Source organism: Falco punctatus, assembly GCF_963210335.1.
Source record: "Falco punctatus genome assembly, chromosome: 1".
NCBI classification, from domain to species: Eukaryota; Metazoa; Chordata; class Aves; order Falconiformes; family Falconidae; genus Falco; species Falco punctatus.
The window spans coordinates 6,675,966-6,698,188 of record NC_137580.1 but is presented as its reverse complement, the minus strand read 5'-3'; the positions used below and the strand labels follow the sequence as shown (position 1 = coordinate 6,698,188).

At 37.8% G+C, this 22,223-nt stretch overlaps 1 long non-coding RNA gene across 1 annotated transcript in view; it reads left to right on the top strand.

Moving 5' to 3' along the window:
- Nucleotides 1-22,223, top strand: part of LOC308058268 — a 144,936-nt gene that overhangs the window by 49,178 nt on the left and 73,535 nt on the right. The window contains exon 6 of the long non-coding RNA XR_013925751.1: nucleotides 8,205-8,290. This is a non-coding gene — a long non-coding RNA (uncharacterized lncRNA). The remainder of the gene's footprint in view (nucleotides 1-8,204; nucleotides 8,291-22,223) is intronic.

Here is a 22,223-nt window from a genome sequence, read left to right as displayed (position 1 = left end):
GTTTAGGCATGAGACCACGGTAGATGGGTCATTTTCTATTCATTTAACTTATTAAGAAAAATAAATCTTTCCTTGTTGATTTGTTGATGTATTCACTTTGTTTCTGCAGCAACAGCAATAGATCTGGTAACAGTAAGACAGCTGAAAACAGGAAACATTACTTTCTACTCAAAGAAGGGACAAATCCCGCACATTTCTAAGTAATCTGATATAACAAGGCTTGTAAAATACTTACTTTACATATACAGTCATTGTGAGGTACAAATTTCATACTATTCTCTCTCTCACACAGTGTGCTGTAGTGGACCATTACTTCCAAATGTTTTCACTAACGTTGGGTGCCATACTTTGGGTGACTGTTTGAGCTATATTGAACCTGACTGTGAGACTGTGCTTTAACATTTTATTTGGAACTGTAAATATTCAACTCTGAGAGCAGGCTCTGGGAGACCCAAGGCAGGCACTTGGCAACGAGGCACTGAAAGTTAGGAGATGTAAAAAAAAAAAAAAAAAAAAAAAAAAAAAAAAAAAAAAAAAGGGAAAAAAACCAATTTGGCTTAATAATATCAGGGGGATCAAACAAACAGTGACCCTCTTGTCTTTTTTTATATCAAATTTATCCATTGATTCACCTAATCTAACTATTCCTTATAATTTTTGTCCTTATGTTCTGTGGCCACAAAGATGTTGATGACCTGCTAATTTATTCCTTGTGTTCTTTATGAATTTCGTCTGCTGCCCAAAATTGTCCTCAAATGATGGTAGTCAAATGAGAGCATTTTCACATCTCTCTTAAGCACCCTGCATGTGTTCTGATTTAAAAAAAAAAAAAAAGGCTTTATTTTATGAGAGGTTTTTTTAAACTCACAGAGCTGTGAAGCTTACTATAATTTACAGAAAGCTTTATGACTGGGAATGGGTGGGAGGAGAAAAAAAGAAAAAAACTGAGCCAAAGGAAGGTGAGGAGGTCTTTGAATTAAATAGATAAAGTGAGACTATGTCAACTCTTCTGCAATAATGGTAGGAGAAGGAGACAGGGAAGTGCTAACAACATCTTTCCCAGGTTTCACCAAATTAAAATTAGAAACAATCTTGGCAGTGGGTGAACAGACAAATTGTCATGTCAGTTCCCTTCCATTTTAATATTCTTGTGTATAAATTGAATTAACACCTTTACTTTTATTAGACATTAAAGAATAATTTTATTTCACGTATCTTTGGATAAAATGTTGAATAGAGAAGGAAAGATTAAAAGGATGTTAATTAGACCAAGAAATGTGTCTTGTGCAGAGAAATATGTTAAATTTTTCTAGAAACAGACATAAACATGTAAGTGTGAATAATGGTGGTGTACTATTGGCCTTTAGTTTGAGATGGCTGTATGATGAGTTGTACTGGTCCTTGATTTGTGCCAGTAAGGTACCAAACTGGAATGCCATTTGAATTGTAATACTAGTTTTACTGTGACAGAATGTATCCCATCAGCTATCCTCCCAGATGAAAGCAGCAATTACTTTTAAAAGTAGTGGAAATCCTGATAATCAGGGCTAACAGAATTACAGAAAATTGTATTTTCTTCTAATGAAAATTTTAGGGACTTCTGGAAAAAAATATGCTTTGCAGCAATTTTTATCACACTGTACTTATAAAGTCAAGTTATCCTCGTTGCTGTGGGACCCAAATATATTGTCTGAGAGGGAAGGAAAAAATGCAAGTTACTTTCAGTAGCTTTTCATGCCTAATAAAGCTTTGCATTAATATTGAGCCCCTTATGTCTAGAAGCAAGAGCTAAAAGCTTCAGCAACTTTGTACTTTGCAGTCAACCCATGAAGTTAAAAATGGAATTGTCTGGATTTCAATGCAGTGAAATAGGGATCTATAGCAACTCCAAAAGCTAGTGCCCTGCTAAAGTAGGTAGAAGTCTAATGTGTGGGACATGGGTTTGCATATTTTAGCCCTAGAAAAGGAGAATTCCTACCACCCTTTCTGGTGGCTAACAGTTTTTAAAGTAATTGCAGCCTGTTGTTTTGGAGGACCAAGAGTGATTTTAGTGACTCCAGTGGAATCATTCCAGATGTGGTGGAAATGAGATCACGTTCTGGGCCTCCTTTTATAGCTCTGGTGAGATACAAGATTGCAAAACTTACACACAAGAGGCTGTGCCAGCTCAAGCAAGCAGGTTTTTTTCTTCCCCCCCACCAATGAGTTGTTGTCTTCTTGGAGTTTGCTAATGCCAGGCAATAGACTTCATCATTTGCAAGGAAATCTGTGCTTCCCTCGTAACTCCCAGTGACACCCTCTTGTCCCCCAGTTCATGCCAGGAGGTGCCTTTCCAGCCGTAAAACGGGTGACCCAGTGTGCTCAGAAGCCAAGTGTGATCGTTGCGGCTAGACACCCAGCCAAGTGGTCTCCGTGTGCTAGGGGCACAAATGTAGAGGGAAAGAAAAAATACTGGTTTTCTTTGGAGGAACCAAGAATATTTTGATTGACTCACTGTTGGTTCACCAGCAGTCTACGAACAGCTATGGCTGTTTTCTTTCCCAACATGACACAATTTCTGTACTCAACATTGTCTGTGGAGGTCTATATATAATTTTCTTTTTATGATTGGTAGAACATACTTAAAATTAATTTAGCACATTTTTAGCCTAAAATGACATTTTAAAGGTATGTAATAAAACTGATGTGGGCTGGAGCTTTAGTTTATGAGGAAGGGCCTTGCTCTATGGGATTGAAAAAGGTGAAAACCTATGAGTTTAAATCCTGAAGCCACAAGCGAGGACATTATTATTCATTGGAGGCAATTTTTTCAACCCAGAAAGCACTAGTTTTCTTTATGAACTGAAAACTACAGTCCATGTATATTTTATTATGGCCTAAGAAATGCTTTTAAGAAAAGTGAAACACCTCTACTTATCCACTGTGAGAGCTTTTTTGTTAGATCATAAGGGCCTGATTCTGTCCCATAGCTATGTTGGAAGGATAGGGAATGAAATCAGCAGGAACACTCCTGGGCTAAGTTACTCATGGCACAAAGACAGACCTGGGCTCTGAGGTATGTGGCCACCAATAGCAGCAGTCATGGGACAGTTCCAGGAATAATAGTGTCAGCCATTTAAATAAGTGTAAGTGGAAAATTGTCCTCCATTTTTTTTACAATTTCTGTCCCTCAGATGTCTGCATTTAATAATCACATTCTAGTATGCTCATTATTACTCATGAAAATAGTAACTTTCTGGTCTGCTGAGAATGCAAGTGGGGCAATTACTTAGATAAAGACATCTTGACATTTTGCTAGGACAAACTACCTTTTGACAGAACAGAAAATGCAGGAAATCCTCACTTCTGACAAACCCAAGAAAAACGTTAATCTAAAAAAAAAAAATTTTTTTTGTTATTATTTTTTTTTTCTCCAGCACTGCTGTAATTGACACCAAATGTTCCTGGCAGCAACTGCCTTCCAATTGGTTACTGCATCTCTACAATGCAAACTGAAAACTACACTGCTCTCAAACTGTGTTTTAGTATGAGGGAAGCAGTTTGGAAAATAACTTTATTTTTATTCTGAAAGGCTGCTGATGCATGTCATTTTTACTTGTAACCACTTTATGAAGACAAGATATAGCCACAAAACAGAATACATTTTCAAAGACAACCAAAGAAAAAGACTGTTTTTATAAATTACACATTACTAGAGCTCTCAACAATGCTGATTACCAGAAAGAGTAAACCACAATGTAAAACCTTATAAATACATAATCCCACCTTAAAAATATATTTGCCTTGGGTAATTAAAATCTTGACCTCTGCAATGAAACCGCGGGGAACGTACCTTGGTGAAAATTTAAGGACCTTGACATTTGTTTAGTGTATAACCACATAATCTCCTAGAAGTACTGAACCGGCATGCCAATGTCCAATTGCATGTATCATAGTAAGGCATTTCAAACACAGCTAGTCTAGGCCTTGAAAAGAAATAAATCAATTGATTAAAGATGAACAGTTTCAATTAAATCTTTTTTCTTTCTTTTTTTTTTTTTTTTTTCATTATGATTATTTTTAAAGGTTGAGGTAACATTTAAATATTTTTATAAAGGGAAAAAAGTATTTCTCAAGGCTGAATACCATCTTAGTTTAGCATAAAAAGCGAGCAATTCTGTCGCACTGAGAGAGAAGTCGGTGGCTGATCTACCGTGTAAATCAGTGAAAGCAAGTGTGCTATCTTGTCTACACTTACCAATGGCTGGCTTTGGATGTTTCTATTATTTTAAGTTTCTCTTCATGTGAGAAAGAAATCATACAATATTGATAAACTGAAAAAAGACCTTGAAGTCTCTTGTGCTGTTGGTTACCATATACAAAGCTGGAATTAAAGGATATGGATATACCCGATGTGTTTATGAGATTCCTGTGTCAGCTTTTTAGGTGGACCTATACCTGTCCACACCTTTGTTTCAAATAAGCCGTCCTTAGTTACATCTGAACTCTGAGGGTTTATGACTACAGATGGGGAACAAACCAATGTTAGGTTTCTTCCTCCTTCTCATATATTGTTTCCATGCAAAGCAGAACAGTCCTGAAGGATGTAGTATATGCTTGGAGTGTGTTGGAAATCTGTGAGATCAAGACCTTAATACCCTTTATGTGCAGATTGAAAAGATTAGACATAGCCTTTGCTTCGAGTTTTCCTTTGGGGGTATAGGTATATACTTTCTCATATATTCTTGCTCTTCATCATCTGAAAATATTCTGCAGCATCCAAGGCCCTCAGCAACATGGTACTTTCATGGTGTATTTAAAAGTACTGTGATTGACAGAAAACAGCTGGAAGACATTCAAAATAATGACTTCTGTGATCTGGATTTTCTTAAATTTGGTTAGCTCACATGCAGAATTCACTGCCAGAGCAAGCTCCTCTGCTAATTGCTGTGGCTTGCCATACCAGGTTTAAGAAATATGTTGGAGGATATGCCCAACAAATGGACATGAGGCACACTTAGCAAATCCAGTCTTACCTGAAGCATCATCAGATCCAAGAAAGTGCTGCTGCTATCCTTCCTACCTACCTGCTGCACTGAGCACTGCTCAGCAGAGTAAAACATCTAGTCTTTCATTTCTGAGTGAAATTCTCTTTTCTCCAGAAATTGTGAGACAACTCTGAATTTTTTCTCTCCCCTGGTTTGATTGAAACAGATACCTGGCATACCGCAGGAATTCTAGTGTTACTGCGTTAGTGGATAGATTGTGTGTTGGTTAATTTTCTGCTTGACCGAATCCATTATTGAACTAGATACATCCCAGATTTCATTCCTGTCCTGTGATAACTTAGAAGGTTGTTTTTTTTCCCACAGGGAACTCTATAGTCTCTATAGTAATTGTGGATAATGTGACCTAGTTAGTGGATATTAATATTACTGAACTAGGCTGGCTTTGGTTTCTAGACTAATCCCTAGTTCAACTAATTAGGAATAGTTTCTTTTGTCACTATCTAGCTGGTGATGAGCAAAAATACTAAAAGAATCTTCAGCATAGACTTGGAAGGCACCATATTCCTTGATCCCTTGGTCACTTCTCCCAGTAGCAAAGCATTCAAGCCCAGCTCAGCCTTCCGCTATGGTATGGAAAGCTCCCAGCTATGGATACAGCTGTTGCATTAAGTAATTTTATCATGACATTGAACTCTAAAGTGACATTAGAACAGGGAAAAGGCATGGGTTATTTGTATCTAATCAGATGGTTAGGTATAGGTTTTTTTCTTTTTATTTCCTTTTTATTTCTTTTTAAACCTTGAAACTTCATGTACTTTTTCAACTACATGCGTTACAAATTTATGCTGTTTTCACATATTACTTTACCTTCCTTTAGAAAACATTAATCCTTCTCTTTACCAGCATCTCTGGGCAAAACCACAAGAGCAGTCCTTTAAAATGACTTTGTGAAACAAAATATGTTCTTTCCTTCTAAGTCACTATCTTAGCTATGGCAAACTAAGGAAGAGTGCAAAGCAGAAGCCTTGAAGTCCTTGGGCACTTCTGCCCTGAAAGACAGAAAACCAAAGTGACTCTATAAGATGCTTTTGCAGCTGTACTTGGTCTCAGGTATTTCCTGGGTTGGAGAATTTACGGTGGCTGTGGTGCATCTGAATCATTATGACTCAAGGTTCATGGAGCAATTGTATGAATGGCTCTTTACGTTTAAGTTCTTGTAGCTTCTGTGGCCATACTGTGGACAGAAAACACAAGTCAACATACCAGATCTGTGAGATGATATATTTCAATTGTTCTTTTTGGTTTTGAATCCCCGAAGCAATAAAAATTTCCACAGTGAATAAAAAGGACCTGCAGCACTACCATCATACCTACAGAGCTTGCCAAAGGAAAACTAGGCCTTTGGTTGAATTATTCATTTTTTAAAAACAGGGAATTAACAATTTGCTCCATTTTCCAAGGAGTTAGTTTACAGGCATTTCTGTAGTCACTAACAAGTTACTAGTGGTGACTGCATTTGATCCAATCATATTTGAAACCGAGCTGTTGCTGAAAGTTTCAGCAGTCCATTGAAACATCTAACCATAATACAGTTGACAGAGTGTGCTGTAATATGCGTATGAGTTGGTTGGCTCATCTCCATCGAGACTATTATAGTAAAAACTTTCAACAGTTCCTTGCTTACACAGTTGTAATTTTCAGAAGCTCATCTCAGAAAGTTAGAAACCCATTTTATATTAAAAATTAGTCTCTGAAAATCCCAGCTCTACCTGAGAAGTTAACATAAGTACAGGATTTTTAATATTCTGAAGACACCTGATTTTCAAATTATATGTCTGGTCATTGCTATAACGCATCATAAGGATATTTTTAAATTTCTGTCTGGCATTTTTGTTTCACACCATTCAGATTCTTTCTATAGTGTTTATTAAACTGCAGTGCAGATGAAACAAAATTTCCGCAGGAAGGCATTAATTTTAACATTTTCAATACAAGAAATAATGAATGACTTCTTTTGTTTTCTTGATTTGATTCAACAACATGAAAACGTCCTTATGATATGACATGATTAATTTTAATTTTTTTATTTTTTTTTTACATCTAGTTTAGGAATAAATCCTATGAACTATTTTATTAGAATAATTTATTATTTTTTTAAAAATATGTTTTAATTGTTCCTATGTAAACTTTCACAGTTTGTATTCTATGAAGACTCTTTAATTTTGACAACTTTCTATGCAATATCAGAGTTAGTGTGAGGACAGAATTCCCATTAAGTCTGTGTCTTTCACATTGTTACGAAATAGAAATATTGATTTTATTCAGACTTTCAATGGAGGTTTTTGATCTTTCCAGTATGAGTTTTCATGGGTTGGAGAATAATTTTTCACTTTGAACTCCTTGACCTTGTTTGGATTTCAAAACCTACATTGATAATTCTGATTTTCAGCTTTATAGTTTCTGTAACACAGGATCAAACAGAATTTATGGTTATTTTTCCATCACAATTGTTAAGATACACTTTCTACCCTGACCCAGTGAAGCTACTTGCAGTGGATTGATTATAAGGTGTCAACAATGATGTGTCTAAAGTGTTGTTAATACAAATACTGAGTTCAGTTACATAACTCTCCCATAGTTACTGATGTTTTTATTCATCCAAGAAACATTTCCAAATTCATCACTCAGAAAAAAACTATACTGGCTTTTTTTTTTTTTTCCTGCGCTCAGCACATAAAGTTGTCTTTATCGGGTTTCCTCAAAAAACATAGCAGACTGCCCATTTATCAAATTTCCCACTGAGCCCTTTCGTGCTTTCATTCTTAACAGCTCTCTTGAAAATGATGAGCTTCTCAAACGATTAAAACTTCTCAAAAGCATCTCATCATCCTTTTCCCATTTCTTTTGCCATGATAGCTATAAAAAAATGAGTGTGTAAATAGCAACGGTTTTATGGCTGTAATTACTACCTACCAGGCTGTTCATAATAATTTTGTTGCTTTTATTGCTCTTCTTGGGCTTATTGAAGCCACCTTTTTCCCTGCTGTAAATTCACTTTCTGGCAGATGACAGGAGCTTTCCTGGCATGCATTCAGGAGGCCAGAACTTTCTGTTTGTTTTTAATTTCTAAGAAAAAAAGTAAATATTTTTAGGGGTTTCTGGGGGTACAGATTTGGGATCAATTTCTTAGAAATTTGTTTGTTTGTTTGTTTTTAGGGCAGGGAGTATTACCATTTCTGTCAAGTTCTGCTCTTGAGTATTTCAGTTGATATCGAGGGGTCAACTTCGAAGATGAAGATTAAGTATGTATTTAAGTGTTTTGTTGTATTAGAAGCCTCAGTCAACTGCTAGAAATGTTTTCTGTTGGCTATGTTAGAAAAATTGGTAGAACATATAAAACTGCAATATTTTTTTAGTTTGAAAATTATGTTAACAAGCACAGTCTGTTTCTTTTCTTTCTGTTGTGCTATTGTTTTTAAGGGCTGGAGAGAGGGAAAGATGGTCAAATTTACAATCTGGACACTAATGCCTTTTGAATACAATAGCTAAGCCCTCCAAACTCCAGGCTGATTTTATTAAAGGACTGTAGCAGGATGTAAAGATCAACACATTAAACTATTCTAGTTTCTGGTGGAAAAAAATTATATTTTGTGGATATACAGCCAGAGTTTTATTCTGGTTTGCATTACACAATTTTAGTGAAAGCAAGAGCATATCATTAGATCCAGGTAACACTTGCTTAGTTCATCTGTAGGCAGAGCTCTTGTTAACTACCTACCCATGAAAAATTAAGAGCTGCGTTTATGTATTGTGTATTTCTTAGTGAGTCCACGTTGTCATATTCTCCCAGCTGAACAGACCACATATAAATAGCACAAAATATCCCTTACCCTGTTTGGAGTTGCACAGACCAAGAAAGAGACTAAGAGGGTTCAAAAATGCAGAGATATTTCAGCATATTTATTAACGTTGTTTGCTATATGATTTTTGTTAGGTTTTTTGTTTTGTTTTGGTTTTTTGGTGTTTTTTTGTTTTTCGGTTGTTTTTTTAAGTGTTAAGGTGATCAAAGTCAACTCACCTACTAAATGGTTCAAGTACAAATTAAGTGTTGGCATATCTTGTCAGAGTTGGTATTTCCAAACATAAAACAGCAGTAATCTTTCAAGGGCAGCTATTAGGAGCAATTACTGCAAGCTTTTACATTCTCTAGTAAGAGCATAGTGTTAGGCAGAAATAACAAGTACAAAATTACAGTGAGGGGGACTAAGTAAGCAGGAATTCTAGCAAGAAGAAAACCTGAGGTCCACGTCCTAAGCACTATTTAGAGAGAGAAGTTGATTATGCACAGACTGTATGGAAGAAACTGCGAGGAAAAGTCAGAAGAGCAAAATTGGTAAGTCGGGAGAATAAATATGTGGGTTGCAATTTCCCACAGCCAGCCAAGTTGTTGCTAAGTGGCAGATGCTGGTCTACAGAGCCTGGAGGAAATTTCCTCTCCACCCAAGAGCCCAGACATGATGCTGGACATCACTTACTCATTTTTTGTTGTAGAGTTTTGTTACTTTTGTTGTAGAGAAAGCTGAGGTAGACTAATGCAGCTGCATATAAGGAAAAGTGACCCCAAAGCCTTTTTTTAAAAAAGAACTTTTCTCTGAAACTGGTGCCATCCATCTGAAACCAGCCATTACAGCTCCCCTTGTTCGTGACAGTCTGAGAAGTAGCATCCATTTGCACGGGAGTTTTGCAGAGTTAGGGTCATTAAACATTTTCAAGACAGGTTTTGGGAGCCGGAGGGAGGAGGCAGAACAGTGGTTTTCCTGGTTACTTGTTCTAGAAACTGAACTCAAAATGCATGTGTATTTCCATGCGTTATGGCTTATGCATTAGCAAGGGTTGCAAGGATTCAGTAAAAGGAACTTGGTTAATTTGTGCTATCCTGACAAATGACACTGCTGAGGCCAAAATTAAAGGCAGGCAACTGGAATTTACCCACCTCTGCTTTTTGGTTCTTTTTCCAACAGAAAGGAAAAAAAGTCGCTTTCAGTTTTGCTTCTCAACACTTCTAAGAATGAGTAAAAAATCAGTAGAATCGTGAATTTGAAGCCTTCTTTTCATGAAAGGTTATTTTTCTTGAATGAAAAATTTCAGCTGTTTTCACTTTATACCTTAAAAATCTGATCTGATTTGTCCCATGCTTCCTTTGGAATTGATCTAATATGTATTTTTTGGAGAAAACTGAAAATGGACATCTCAAAGCATTTAAAAATATTTTAGAGAGGGATCAACACCTGGTGTGTTTAGTCAAACTGTTTATCAGACAATAAGTGCATTCAGATGCAATTTTCTTTAAATATGTTGGCACTAAGGGAAAAAATGTTTTGGAGGATGAAGATCTGTTCATGACTAATATTAAAAGCTAATTTTAACAAAAAAGTATCTGAAATCATACTCAGCTGAGCCTGTTCAGCTAGTAATGATACAGAAAACTTCAGGGAAACCCCCAAGCCTGTATAGTTGGCTATCTCTGGCGTGCACTTGAGATCATGCAAAGATGTTTCTCTGGGGAAATCTGTTGCTGGCGCAAATTAAATTGAAATACTGCAAAGTGTGTGGATTGGCCACAAGCAGTTCTTGAGCAGCATAACCCAGGGATGATGTCTGTTTACGGAATGCTGCAGTGATATGTGAAGGGGAGTAATTGTTCAGTGGCATGTTTTAAGGTTCCAGGCAGAGGGAATGGGAGTGTTTTGTGTCGAAAAAATTGGTTAGGGCTTGTAATTGGGAATTTGTCAATGACGTGTTACACCTATGTACACAAACAACAGGTCTAGGTGTTTGAGTGAATCGGTTCACTCATAAAATAGGAACTCATGTAAGCTTCCACCAATATGGACCTTTTTCTAACTGTAATACTGTATATATGTTTATACTGTTGGACTTGCTGATCTCAAAGGTCTTTTCCTTTTCCAAGGAATCCTAAAGGATTCTGTGATTCTAATGTGGTTTTCTTTTTTTTTTCCAGGGATCTGTTATTTCTGTTTCCAAAATAGGTCAGGAATCTAAATGCTACTGTAGCATCAGACAGGAAAATGTTTTGAAATATTTCTAACTCATAGATACACAGACAAAGGGCATAGTGGAAAGTCTGCGAGTAAGGTCACTCTTGTGTTGCAGTCCCTTTTTGCATTCTCAGGATGATTACACATTTTGGACAATGTTCACATAAACATCCAGTCGTTTGAGTTGTTATTCAAGTCGGAACTCTGACTGTTTGTGGTTGTTTTTTTTTTTCAGCAGCAGATCTATTGTTCTTGAAGTTTCCAACCCCATTGATTACAGCCAGACATTTGTTTTTTGCATAGCACTTGATATAATGAGATATAATCCCCATCTGGGCACTTGTGAAGAGTAATTGCACATTCACAAGATACTGCAAGATTTATAGTAACATCTCCTGATACCTCACAATACGAATAACTCCATCGTACTGCAAGAGGTAAATTGGCACAATCACGCAGTATGGCAAAGTTTTGCAAAATATCTTATGTTATCTCCCATGAAAACTACGAAATTATTGCCTGTCACTTTGTGTGTTTATTACTGATTATCCTGCAAGGCTGTATTTCAAATCCGCTGCTTGTGGCCATGAACAAATCCAGACTAAACAGGATACAGTCAGAGATGAAATATTGTGTTTGCTGAGATATTAGCATAGAGACCTCAGCAATTTTTTAAACCAGAAAATTGAATTATGGGTGCCAAGGGCTGAGAAGTCAGAAGTAAACGTACATTTCAAGAGGAAAAATGGTTGTGCTGAAGATAATGATCCTTCAGAATTTGAAAATTATGCATCTTTCTGCAAATATGAGAAGAGTTTTCCTCTCCATTCTCATTTATGCCTTTGCCAGAAGTTGAGGCTTCATGTAGCCTCCAGGAATCAGGTATGTCCATAAATGTCTTTCATTTGTCTGCAGCAGACTGCTACCACCTGTGCCTGAAGTCCTTTAGCAACCTGCGCCTAAATAACCTCCAGTGTATACTCCCATCGTTGTCACAGCCACTGCCTTGCATCCATTGGGTTCATTTGGCTTCAAAGCTGCCTGTTAGACATTTCACACCTTCTAAAACTTCTGGTTAGCAGAGGGAGAATTGTGTTCATTGACACTTAAACCCTATGAGGTGCCTAGCGAGCCCAGAAAACTAATGCACTACAGAATCTGGCTGCACCACAAACAGCACTGGGGGCAGCCAGTGGTCTATGGATGGTAGCAAAGTTAAAAAGTGTGTATATATATATATATATATATATATATATATATATACTGCTGTGATTTAAAGGGACAAGAGTACTTGTTTGGTTATCCACAATACTCCACAGCCAAAAATACCACCACCACCACAGCTAACTCTTGCAGAAGAGGATTATATGATTTATCTGCATTTAGTCTGCATCTTTGTTTTTCTCCGTTAGTGCTATTCTATGGCAAAGTAATACTCCATCTTCATATCCAGTATTTGGGTGCCAATCTCATATCCTTATTTAATATTGCACATGTTGTATTTGCTTCAGAAAGCCTAGTGGGAGAAAAAAAAAAAAAAAGTTATTCACATCACACTCCTCATCCCCTCCTATGTGTGGGCCACAGATCTTCTTCCAGCACCTCTTGCCGCCTGGCCGGGTACACACATCAAGGACACAGCCTGCACACTTGACCTGTGGCTTTAGGAGGATCTGCTGCCCTTTTCCCACCACTTCCACTCAGAGATGTTATTGTACTTGAGAGGAATGCTGAAGTATTCACAGCTTACGTATTAGGGAAAAGAAGTCATCTGGTAGAATGAGAAAACTCAAGCGCTCTGTGATATGACTGTAAATAACCACACTTCAAATGAAATCAAAGCCCATATCTTGGGACAAGTATGCCAGCTTCCAGAAGAAGATGGAATTTTTTCATGGCAGACTTATCACTGGTTTCCTAAAAGAACCAAGATAAACAGAATAAACTCTTTCATGTGGTTGCTGTGATTAAAGCAAGGTCCTCAAGTTGGCAGCCTGTCGTGGGGGGGCTCAAAGTGGAAATGGGAGCTGGCTTTTTTCTTTCTTTCAGAGAATCCTGCTATTTGTATGTAGTCTATCTTGGTGACTGGCATACGCTGGAATACATGCTGTCTGTGGGCTTGGAAATCTCATGGCAGTAATCAGGAGTGTACTGGTCCTTATGGCAGGCATCAAATGGGCTACTGCCAGATCTTTGAACTACAAAAATAAATAGAGAATAGAACTGCATTGTATTGGCGAAGTCTGAAGCCCAGTCGTCTGTCTTGGAGCATGCTCTGGTGAGAGTGTTTAACTTGGATTTTGTCCATCACATGTGGTAGCTGCAAGAGTGGAAGAACAGAACAATGTTAGACGGTACATTTAATAGTGTGTTGGCTTAGCAGTCCTCAGGAAACTGTTACTCCCATTTTCTCTCCTAGGACTCTGAGCTCTACCCTCTTTGCTGAGCTTCTGTGTAAGCAAATGTATATATCAGATAGTTCAGCTTTCTCCCTGGTCCTACAAGGATCCCATACACACGCCGCTCCCTGCCAACCCCAACCCCCCGAAGAAAGAGCTCCACGCAGAGCTGTAGCATGCGTTATGGCTAGGATAGGGCCAGTGCGTAGTTCCACTAGCAGTTTCGACAGCTCTGCCTTATGGGATGCTCCGGGCGAGACGCTCTGCCCCAGACTTGGGAGGCACAGGAGAGGAGCAGCAGGTTTGTTGGTTTTGGCTGAAGCACGCCTGTTTTCCTCTGCTTGCTGTGGGCAGTCTGTGGAACAAACTACAGCCTCCTCTTTCCTTGCTCAGTTATGTCTGTGCACCAAAAGGGAGCGTTCTGCCAGCCCCCCCGCATGCCACATGCCCACCTACCTGCCTGCTAAAGCCGTGTGCGTGTGTGTGTGTGTGCGCGCGTGTGTGCAGGCTGTGTTCATGGAAAGTGCACCACTGCTTTCTTGCGCTGTGCATTACACAGCACTGAGGATGTTTTCATGACTGAATGGTTTGTTATAGATTATCAGACAAGGTTTCTGAAGAATGAAAAAATGAGTATGAAAATTTTCTAGTGAGGCAATACTGAAACTTTTAGTTATAACTTTCTTATTTCTTCAGTAAAATTTTTTGAGTTTTTTTTAATGCATTGGTTATTTGATATAATGTTGGTGAAAGAAGGGAGAAGAGAACTTAAGGAAGAGTGAATTCCTTAGTAAAAATCATTTGTTTTGTGTCACTTTGGAAATGCAAAGCAGCTGTGAATTGGTTCTTGACTATTCCAAGTTATCAGAATGGCACAACTCAGTGGAAATGCTGCCTTGCATTCTGAATTACTGGAAAGTAATTCAGAGTAACTGTGTTCTAATTCAAGGTGCATTTCCAGCATTTTTTAAATGATCAGACTATGTTCTGAAAGGGAAAGATGTATCAGAGTGAAAATTCTGTGGCTTCTCAAGCAAACGCTTTATTAAAATGAAACTATTTTATTTAGCTTTAAAGCAGTGACATTTTCATTATCATAAAAATGTGTCTGTTGAGAACTTGCTGGCTCTGGTACTGTCTAGAAGCAATGTGGGAAAGACACTGTGTAGTATGTGAATATGAGATGAAGCTCTCCTTTTTTTGCCTGGTTTGCAGTGGTGGCCAAGGCAGATGCCAGCCATGGAACAAGGGCAGAGGTGGTGGTGGCTGCTTCTGCTGCCAGGGTCTTCCCCAGATTCCTCCTGAGGCAGGGCACAGCAGCGTGCTGTTGCTTTCAGAATGCTAATTAAAAATTAAAAAGGATGATACTGTAGGCTTTGCTGAAATAAATTAGGGAGGAGAGGGATAGCTTATGCTGATGCTTGCTTGGCATAGTGTCTGACCACTCTGAACAATAAGCAATCCATAGTGCAGTAAAAACATTTCACTAACTTGGCAAAATGCAGGTAGTTTTTCCCTGATGAATTCCAGAGATTGTGCCATTCCACTTATTTGTATCAGAGACCTTTAAGTAGAAGTTGTAACTCTGTCTTTACTCAGCTCCACGACATTAGAAAGAGATTATTTTCATCTGACATAACTGATGCATTTTAATTCGTGTTTGCAATAGCCGTTCACTGGGCTAGGTTTTTGCATTTAGCTTGAAGGCATGTTGATCACTTCTGATTAAAGTAACATTTACCTAAATACTCATCTGAATGGAAGGTGCAACTCACCCTTGTTTATGGTCCAGATGCTTATTTATCGCGGTGCGCTTAGTTTCTTTGCTGTGGGTTCCTGCTAAGATACAATGATGATAAAAATACACAGAAAAATACGTAAGAAAAGCTATTTCTTTCCTAACTGAAACCAGGAAATACTAAAAATATCACGTGTGTGAGGTGTAATGGAAAGCCTGATTCCTAGAACAAATGGCTGTAGATGTATGTGACTGAACAGGGTAACTTTTAGGATTTCATCTGCAATGCAATTAGAATCTTCAGTTATTCACCCTTTATACATTTAGAAAAACTACATAAAAAAAAGTGGGCCGGCAGGCAGAATACTTGTTCTCTCAAAGTCTGTTCTTGACAGGGGATGCTGTTCTTTTTTTGTGTTTTCTTTGTACATAATAGTAGCAAATGCCATCTCTGTGTTTGAGTACGAGGTGAACGAACAGAACATTTGACATAAGCCCTCAAAAAATCAAGCTTGCAAACAGACCTTGGATGAGAGAGCTTTTTAAATCCTTCCTCAGGGAGGTAGACTTATGTGGCTGTTATGATGCATAGCTTCATTTCTGGTAATTTTCTATGATATTTAAATGATGAAGCTCAGTTTGTGTGGTATCAGGCTGGTGGCTTGCTGCTGAAATGCTCTGACATGCTCCTTTCTTTTTTCTGAGATGGATCGCAAGTACTGCCTCAGAACATTCATTTTTACCATCTGTATATGAGTTTTTCTGGTCATTCCACTATGTCAGCTAGTCCAGAGATTTCTTCTGACCTTTAAGTTTCCAAGTAACCACTTGGATTAGTTAATAATACTCAGCTTCACCGAAAGTGTGATTCTAGAGTAATCACTGTGCCTAACTGGAAGAAAATTATATGGCATATGTACCTTTGCACATTAGAGTACAATGTCACTGTGTGACACCTTTGGTAAATACAAACAGACGGCATAAATTTAAAAATAATTTCTTTAATCCATGTAAGAAAGCTTGAGGTTCCATTATTTCATTTTAAACAGCAGGCTATTGTGTGTAATCATAAGATGATCTGATTTGCCTGATGTGTTATATTTAATTCCCATTAATGCAATAGGTAGTAGTGAAGAAAAAAGGTTGAACTGGGATGACAACAGCTACCCTACTGTAGGGTGAAAAGCATTTTTAGAGTAAACTTGAAGAGAAAATGTAATTAAACACTCCAAAACTTACCTTATGTTTTTTTTCATAAAACCTTTAATATAGGTGTATTATTTGTTACAATACTAATCACAAATCTATCCCTCACAGACTCTGCTTATATTTCCTTAGGAATATGTGTTTGTGTGTGTGTGTAATTAAATAACCCAGAATATACATCCTGGAACTCATAGGAGACTTGTTAGTTCAAAGACCTCTACAGAGCCAGCATGCATGCTTTGTTGTTTCATGTTTTTCAATTTCATGCAATGAAAATTAATAACTGAGAATAAATTAAGTTACTAATAAATCTTCAAAGCATATTCACTCTTCTGATTTTAATTATCTAATTGATAATTGTGCAGATCAAAGATTCCCCTGATACTGATCTAGTTTCAACAAATTAATGCTAGAGCCATATACACATTTGTGTATAGAATAAGAACTAAAGACTTGTTTAAAAATGGATGCAAAAAATATTTAGATTACATTTTTAATCTTTTTCCTAAATCACTTTATTAACAGATTAGTGAAAATATTTATAATTAAACCTAATCTATCCTGCCAGCTACCTGCTGATTTTTTTATTCTTTGAGAGAGACATTTGTCATTTTCTAACAGACTGTAATTAGACAATTTGAGTGTGGAATTATATCTTATTGCCTCATTTTAGGATTAGGAAGTGTCCTTTACATAAGAAACATTTATGAAACTTCACTAGGGTATTCAAACTCAGATAGCTCAAAAAGAAGGAGAAAAAGGTAGTGAGGTTGAAAGAATGATTTTTTAGTGTTAGGAAGACCAAACAGATGAAGCATTTACAAATCCTGTCAGGCTTCAGGGATTTGAGACTGAAAGAGTTGTGTCACCACGTAGAAACCTTTTCAATAGCACATACAAGCCATAAACCACATTGCAGTTTGAACATTTAACAATGTGCTGTAGAAGATTGCACTTAGACATGCATATATTCACACTTGGACACACCAACTTCCTCTGCAAAAGCACTATCGATACTGCTCAGGCTGAAATCATCTCTGTGTCCGGGGAAGACTGCTGACAACGTGTCTGGATGAGGCCAAGGCTCCTCCCTGCCCTCCCTGGTGAGAACTAAGCTGCTTTTGCCCTGTTACACCGTGTCAGGCCACCTAGTGCCGCAGCAAAAGCCAGATGGGGGGTGAAGGTGACAACCCTGCTGTGGAGGCTCAGCATCCTCTTCTTGCATCAAACAGGGCAAAATTTTGCCCTGTTCATGATAGGAAGCTGAAGGTGATCTTCTGCCTTTTCTTAGATCTTTTTTTAGTCCAGCTATTCCTCTTCACCCACCACAGAGGCTTCCTTTTGGTACAGGTACCCGTAAGCCTGTGCTGGCGCCAACCAGACTGGTATTTTCTCCTAGGGCTGTCTGTCTTTTTCCATTCCAGAGCCAGTAAGAAAAATTCCTAGCAAATTCACATATTAGGGAATGCCAAAGAGTAAAATTTTGCAAACTATATCCCAGTCTGTTGAGGATGGTACCTGTTTTATTTCTTTGTGGTTTACCATGTGTGGTATTCCCTAGAAAGGCTGTCTCTTGGCCTTGTCTCATCTGCAGCCCATCGTCCGAAAAAAAACACCCGAGGACAGAGGGAAGATGGGAAGTGAGGTCCTTCCCTGCAAGTGATGGAGCACACACAGCTGGGAGAAGTTTCTAAAACAGAGGTGGAAAGAAGCCCTTGATGAAGAAAGGTACAGTGCTGGAAATGACTGTGATGGGAAGGATCCCACAGCAGGAGGTGAAGGGAGGAAAGCCACTTCTCTTAGGTGTAAACAATCTGGGAAGTCTACAGGTTGCCAGTACTGTAGGAAAGGCCCTGCTCTATGAAAAGATGATTAATACAGCCAGATTAAGTTTTATATCTTACGACTTTTTTTGCTTCACTTAGTTTTTTCACTGGTCTTTAAAAAATTAATAGTTCTTGACTTCCCCCTCCCCAAATTATAGAAGCTAGTCATTGGGATTCATAGCTCTTACTATTTTGGGAGTGCTTTGAGATTGACATGGGGGTCTGGGACATCCCATTAAAAGTGTGCTCCGTTATAGCGTATTGTTTTGCAGCCAAAAAAATAAATAGTTTTGGTTGGAAAGTGGGAGCAGAAATTATGTAACACCCAGCGTATATAAACCCCTGAAGCTCAGTTTACTCAGTATTGTTAATGATGTATCTAAAGGGAGGGGAAAGAAAATGTAAGAGATAGGAAGGAGAATGATGTGAATTGCCAGAGCACAAAGCAGACTTGGAACATGAAAGAGCCAAACACCATGCCAAAGTAATTAGATGATACAAGCATAAGACGGGAAAGTTAGCCAGCACTTATCTTCCTTTATAAATAACGCTTCTGGACACTTCTTCCTATCCCCATTCAGAGATGAATATTCTGCTGTAAAGCAGACCTGCTCTAAACATCAGAGCCTCACTTACCCTGGATTAGCTTAGCGGTTCTCTGCAGGACATGGCGAGGTCAGCACAAGGTGGTATATCTCCCTGTTTTCAGTACATCAGGTGTCGGTACTCTGGGGTTACACTTCTTGATAAAGGTTGTACACAGAACAATAGGAAGACATGAATCCCAGTTAGTCCCCTCTCATGGAGGAAACTAATCCGACTGAAGTGAACTCGAAATCTGGTTTTACTCAGCTGTAGCAGAATAGACCCTCCAAACATGAAATAGGAATTTAAGCAAATATCCCTTATCAACTCTGACATTTTCAAATCTGACATGGGCTCTGGGTGCCTTACAGCTAGTTAATGATAATGGGAAGGGGTCATCTGTGGTCCTTATGAGGCTTTGACACTGTCTGCCGCAGCGTTTAACTTGCCAGAAATCTCTTGCATTTGATGCAACTCTTCAGCATGGTCCAGTACTTTATTTTGCAGGCAAAGTAGTTATCTTTTTTCCTATAGAATGAATATCACGGACATTATTTAACTCAGAGATTCCCATATTGTGTTGAGATGAGTGCTTGCTAGGGACTTAGCCAGTTAACCTATGAACAAATTGGCCAGAGTAGCAGAATACAAAGGGGCAGTATTTCTAGATTTAAGAAGTGATTATGTCTTCAGGCTTCCAAACGTAGCTCCCTCTGCAAAGCATTTGTGATATGTCTGCTCACAATTAACATATATTTTCAAGCCAGGCTTCCCAGGGCTTCTAATTGGTGCTAGTGTGCTGCTGGGTGAAGCACCAAATTACTGTGGTCATCCTTGCTGATGGTCTGTTAGTGATTCCTGGGAAGCAAGCTCGTTGTCTGTGATGCTATTTTTCCATCTTATTGCCAGTTGCAAAGTCATATAAAGGGCATTTTAAAGGAATAACATTAAATAATACTTAATGCTAAATTCTCAAGCAAGGTGATTACTGACGTTTGCCGCAGAAATGCCAGTCAAAGGCAAATATGAGGGGGAGATGTCAGCTGTAGTAGCTGATAAAGTAGAGTCACTTCAACAGTCTGCATCATTGCAAGAAAGAGGGATTGTTAGGATTTTTTTTTCTACTGAAATGTAGTTTTGGCTACGAAAGTATGAGGCCTCCTTAGCTTTTATTTAATAAGGAAATCAATGGATAAATCAGAAAAAGTACAAAGTCCTTCAAACTGACCTCCATTTTGTAGGCTCAAAACCATGCACATGATATAATATTATTTGATCTGTAATAGTATTTCTAGCTTTAATCAGAGCTATAAGGAGACATGCAGAACAAAAAGGAATGTTCTCTAAGTTTTCCTATATCACCAAATGCAGATGTATATGCTTAATGTTCCTGTGATTAGGTTAGGAAACAAACTTCTTTGTGTCTGGACCTTTTGGTTTTGGTTGCTTCCCCCCTCCTTCAATTTAAGAAGACTTCTGTATTCAGAGTATACACAAAGTACTATGGCAGGGAAAATATTTTTATTGAAATAAGAAAATCACACAAATTCATTGTTATCTGTGTCTTGCTTTTGATCTTCAAACTTGCTCCAAATTCTGTGAAGCGCTCAAGCTTCAAACAGGACATTTTTCCCAATGAACTGAATTTCACAGAAAATGCCAACAGATAAGATGCCTAACATATTCCTGTCTACCTGCTTGCTTACTGAAATAAGTGGTTTTAAATTGCTAAAGAAGTGATCCCAAGAATTACTTCGGCTAGCTAGAGAAGAATTATTATCTTCTAAATTAGGGATGAAGAAACGAGAAAGAGATTGAATTTTAATATTAAGCAACTTTTGAAATAAATGCAAGACTTCTTCTGAAGTCCAGTCCAAAGTTTGCCTTCTGGCCTGTTTCATTCCACCTGATTTTAGCCAGAGGCTTCACCTGGAATGTAACAGCTGGAGTTTCTAAAAGGCCTTGAAATAGAAGTTGCCTGAATCACCATAAGAAGGTGCTTGGAGTGACCTGTATTCCAGTGTAGGTGCCTGAACTGAGGTGGGAGGAATGAGGGATAAAGTCTGCGCAGGCCTTGTCTTATATTATGCAGACATTCAGCCACAAGTCCTCAAATGATTTCTTGTCATGGGATTATCAAAGTATGATATCCTGGAGATGCAAACAAGAGTTGAAACAATCACTGAAAAATATATGACAAAATAACAGCTCCTTACAACAACTCCTATTCAAGCTTATCTTCAGTTTCTTCATTCAGCAATTACGGATGATCCTGAGAATCTGACTGAGTTTGAATTTAAAGTAATATTGATCTTCAAAACAACAATGAACTCCGCCTATAACCAAATAATCAGAAGATTAAGCTGAGAACCTCAGCAGCATTTCATTAAGAAAGGGCTAATGCAAGAATAGTTCTTTAGAACGGCTATGGTAAAACCATATTATATACATAAATATTTGACAATTTCAAGTGGAAAGAACACAGTGATGTGTTCGAAAAATAATAGCATTTATTTAAGATGTGACTTTTTAGGAAAATAATTAAAAAAAAAAAACTTAGTTGCAAATATTATCCTTTATTCTGGAAAGGACAAGCTAGAAGCTGTTGCTGTTTTACTTTGACCTTTAGAGGATACCTTAATTGTCATCATTTCATAAGTTATTCAAAAAGAAGAGTAATTTATAATGTTAAAGAAGTAGGATTTATTCTGTATCTCTTTTGAAAGGAAACATACAACTTGAATTGTGTACCTCAGGCTTTTTTTTTTTTTTTTTTCTTATTTTCTTCTCTGCCAATGTTCTTTTTGATTGCTTGGATGCCATATGGTATTATGGTCCTTTTATCTTTCATATGACTATCACCTGCAGGCAGTTGCATCTGAGCTCCTGATCCCTGACCACAGCTTCTTCTAAACCTCTGTGAAGCATCAAAAAGATTTAACAAAGGCCAAAGAAATGAATGATTTTTTTGTTGTTGTTAAAGGATCTTAGTTGACTGTCCAGGTTATCACTGCACTCATAAATGAAAAATGTATTTATTGAGTTTTGTCTAGTCTCTTGGGCTAGTGCTCCTTATACAGTAATAAATGTCCTCTGGATCAGACCACCGTGGTAGGCTTTCAATTGGAGATCATTGATTCCAGCAATTCTCTCAGGTTCAATAATCTCAGTTTAGCTGCAGTCATTTTCTGAATTTTGTTATATCCAGCAGCACATACTGTACTGTTGTGCTTTTCAAGTTGAACTCAACGTGAACTCAGGGGTGATATCCTGCTTCTTCAGGGTGGAATTCTATTTGAAATAGTGAAATTCTAGTAAATGTGAATTATTAACCATGGTGGGACTTTCAAAGTTGATGTTCAGTTTGTTAAATTTCCTGCATTCTTCAGTCATCAACAAAAGAGGACACACGTACTATCAAT